The 4,365-nt window shown below is 31.7% G+C and overlaps 1 long non-coding RNA gene across 2 annotated transcripts; it reads right to left on the bottom strand.

Annotated features, from left to right (window-relative positions):
* Positions 1-763: 763 nt before the first annotated feature.
* LOC139893125 (uncharacterized) lies at positions 764-4,365 on the bottom strand. 2 transcript variants are annotated; one of them, XR_011774348.1, is made up of 7 exons: positions 4,120-4,365; positions 3,527-3,585; positions 3,397-3,444; positions 2,998-3,032; positions 2,806-2,868; positions 2,047-2,173; positions 764-868 (listed from the first exon to the last, which is right to left on the bottom strand). It is a non-coding gene; the product is annotated as an uncharacterized lncRNA (long non-coding RNA). The 2 variants fall into 2 exon arrangements; XR_011774347.1 differs by lacking the exons at positions 2,806-2,868; positions 2,998-3,032.

Here is a 4,365-nt window from a genome sequence, read left to right as displayed (position 1 = left end):
AATCATACCTAAATAACAAAAATCGATTTATTCAGTACCAGAACCAAATCCATCTTCCGATTTACTCTGTACCGGAACCCACCACCGGTAGTGGCTCAAGAAAGTTCTGGAGGCGGCAACATCGATTGGCGGCGGCGACATCGCTTGGATTCCGACATGGCGACGACGACCAAACACCTATTGAAGATCCGGTAATCGGCCATAAATCTCCTGTTTATCATCTCCTTTTTCACGAATTCAGTTAATCACGAATTCCAGGTCTAGTTTTCTCACGAAGTTCACTAATTTAGTTTCTCACGAATATCATGAATTTAGTTTCATCAAGAATATAAAATTAGTTTTATGAATGTGAAAGTTGCAGGTCGTGTATGTTGGTGATAACACACATGTTCAAAACACATTAAACCCACCTTAAGTGGTAATCATGATAAAGAAAAACGTATCGATGTTCAAATTTATTGTCCAATGCAGGTGTATTTACATACATGTATGTATATAACAAGCATATGGTTAGCCGCGCTTTGCAGCGGCCGACCGTTGAACGTTTTGTGCGAGTGCAATAAGATATTAAAATCGACACGTTATAATTGCATGCATTAACTATAAATAACTACATAAGGATTGTTCTTTCAAAACTTCCTTTCAACCTGTTTCCCCTTTAAGACTGAAAACAACTGAAGATTTAAGAAAATATACTCGGTAAGAGATAATGGTTAAAGTTCAAGCCACATTCAACATCGATGCGTTCATAACAGACTAATCAAAAAATGTACGTGATAACAGCTGGATTGAATCCTTGCGAGTTTTACTCCTCATCATTCTGATGTGAACATGCGTAGCTACGTTAGAGTTATAAGAATCCATTTATCTACATCAAAAAAACAACTTACGTGTATACTTTTGGTGAGTATCTATTAAATATAAATACTCATTTAGACTTCACATAAATCAAACATGTGGTTGTTCAAAAGGAAGAAAACTCATATCACAATGGGTTTAGCTTAACTTACATTTAGTCAACATATATAAAAAGAAAGTATGTTCTCTACTGTATTATTAACCAACACTAAAAAATTTATCTCATTCTGCATTTAAAACTAAATTATAACAAAGTTGGTCAAGATTGCAAGTTCAAAAGTAAAAGTCGTTCTCATCGAGTATCTAACACACTATCAACATAAAGACATGAAAGACCTTAAGCCAAGTATATCACTATGCGTACATACATGTTCAGATTTCTCTACTTCTCTTTATAACCAATACCCGTCCAGATTTGTACAATGATAGAGAGTTTAACACAAAACTTATAACTAAGGGGGGCAAGATAAAAATGTTCATAACTAAATCAAAATAACATGGGAAACTGTTTTTATGAACATGAAATATGTGCAACTATCAGGCTAAAAAAGTAACTAACATAGCTGCAAGTATCTTAAAATATAAAATTAAGGGCAGGGAGGTTAATATGTCAGCTGTGTGGAAGCATAAGTGCAACTTGTTATAATAAAAGAAGGGTAAGACTTATATTCGTTAAAGATGAAATCCTTGAGTCAAAACTTGGTTTTAGACTAAAAGTTGGACAGTGTGCGAATCATAATAGAAGATTGCAATCAAAAGCCAGAACCCTTTGATGGATAGCATAATACGTACCTAAACTTATACGTACAAAACTCTAGTAATAAAAGTTTTAAGAAAAAAAATTCAAAAACATTCTTATGGCTTTCAAAGGCGGCAACTAACATTACTTAAGAGGAAAATACCCATTCTAAAAATATTATGTACAACAGCAGTAATATAAGTTTAGAGCATATCCCAAACAAATCCGATATACTTGTATGTTTTAATAAATGGCCAACTGACTGATTAAACTATGAGCAAATATCAATGAGATAATGAAATTACTAAATTTCAATAGATATACCTTCAAGGTCATGTTGTAACAATCAAGCGCAATAAATAAAAAATCAATTTTCATTCATGTATTTCATCAAACAACAATACTTATAACAATGGATAAAACAAAAGTAAATCAATGATAGTGCATACCTTATGTATACCTTAGGACAACAGATTAAGAGAGGTCACGAACAAATAATTAACAAATCCCTCGGTAAAGAGGATACTTCCTTAACCTCCTTAGACAATGCTGTGACTCTTGCTCCTTCCTGCCATACTGAGACGATATTTTGATGAAATAGAAGATTTAATAGTTGTACTATTATCAGTTGTCAATAAGCATAACCATATAAGTAGCAAATAAATTAAAGAAAAGATGCAATGAATGAAAACATTTACATTTACATTTACACTTAAATCTAGTGACAAAAGGAAAAAATCCAAGCTTTAAACGTACATTTATAATCGCAATCCTAATTATAACATTATAATGCAAACAGATTGTGTGCAACTTGGTATTATATTTATAATTCAGTTTGTTCTATTACCTGCAGATAAATTCACATGATATACATTAAAGAATAGAAAGACATGTAGAAAAATATATATTTTTATTGTTAAAGATCATTGAGCAGAGATGTTTATAGCAGCTAACAAACGGAAATGATAATACTACCAAATACATTTAAACCTACATAGTAATTGTCTGAAACAACAACAAAAGGAATACAACACATGTTACTTCAGGCAAACTTTCATACAGACGTGTAGTGCATAAGAAAACATTTAAAAGCAAATATTAGCAGTTTACACACATACATATACATATATAATTGAGAAAGAAGAAGAGATAAAGGTATATAACTAAATAATCAAATCAAACTTTCAACAATAGTGCCTAAAACATACCCCGTATAAGCTAGGAGCATCAATGTTTACATTATCAGCAGATTGTTGAATACGATTACTTGCCTGCACGGGACACCTTCAAGTTATCTGTGTTCTGGACAAATACAATGAAAACGAATCCGATCAATAATCAACATCTACATCAGCAGAAGACAGATTCGAAATAAATTTTATTTGCTTCTTCTTAGGTGCCATTATACAAACTAAGGATTTTTAAGGAACAGCGACTGCAAAAAAAAAAAAAAAAAAAAAAAAAAAAAAAAAAAAAACAAAATGGCACAAATACAAAAAGCAACCGATAACCAATGCCATTAACACATATACCATTATACAAACATCAAAAGAAATAAATAAAACGATGAAAAAAATACCCAAGTACAATTACCAATTTACCGGAAATAAAGAACATACAATCACTAATCTGAAATACAAATAGTGATCATAAACACTTACAATCCAGACGTTAAAGAAAGAATTTGCTAATTCTGTGTTAATTGGCCAAGATCGAGGTGGCGCTTTTGCATAAAACACATCCAATCAATAACAATGATTTTCATCCTTATAATTTAGATGAGGGAAAATGAGACTTACCTTCTGTTCTATTGAATGAACTTCAAGCACTTTCGTACACCTCTCTTACTGCATATATGATATAAAATAGGATTATTAATCATTATATTATTGAAGTTCATGTGCAAAATATGATTGTTAAGTTACTTACAGGTCTCTTAACAGTTTGTGCAAACACCTTCTTCATTTTCAGGTTGACAAACGCACACCCTAAGCGCAAAAAACAAATTACTTTAACTTATTACACATCATTTATTCAAATTTAATAACACTAACATTAAAAAAATGAACTGAATTAGAAACTACACTAATCCACAAAATCATTGCAATTAATCTCTGTATTCATAAAACACACTATCAGTCAAGATGGTAACAATCAGATACAAACATATACACGCATATATATGCACAGTATATATTCTGACCCTTTCTCATTCTTATATCTTTAACATAAATCACTTACACTAATCAGCAATACAATCATAAAAAAACTTATAAATATTATACAAACCAAAAAAAAAAAAAAAAAAAAAAAAAAAAAAAAAAAAACCCTCAACATATTTTACCCACAATCAATATGAGAAGCTATATGTTCGTTTTTCAGAAAGCCTGAAATCTAACCTTTTGAAATTGAATTTTAAATTACTTCAAATAGCATCGCCTCTAACCCTGTAAACTAAATTAGTAGTTTCCTAAATATATTTAAGCCATAAAATCAATCAAATAAAGGGTTAAGGCACCAACCTCTCTATTGAAGAACAAAAAAACCTTAAGTTGATGGAAGCGTGAAAAAATTAGACAACAAAAAGTAGGCTCAGATCAGGAATGAGGGTTCGGGTCCGGGTCGAATCTTCAAGACCGCTGTTCGTTTCCTTAGATAATAGCAGCGATCATCACCGCCATGGGGTTACCGCCATCAATACCACCGCAGCGTCATGGCAAGAGATGATGGCGGTGATAGTATAAACCCTAAGTAAGAGTGAAACTATA

Source organism: Rutidosis leptorrhynchoides, chromosome 2 (assembly GCF_046630445.1).
Source record: "Rutidosis leptorrhynchoides isolate AG116_Rl617_1_P2 chromosome 2, CSIRO_AGI_Rlap_v1, whole genome shotgun sequence".
NCBI classification, from domain to species: Eukaryota; Viridiplantae; Streptophyta; class Magnoliopsida; order Asterales; family Asteraceae; genus Rutidosis; species Rutidosis leptorrhynchoides.
This window is presented reverse-complemented; position numbering and strand designations above follow the sequence as displayed.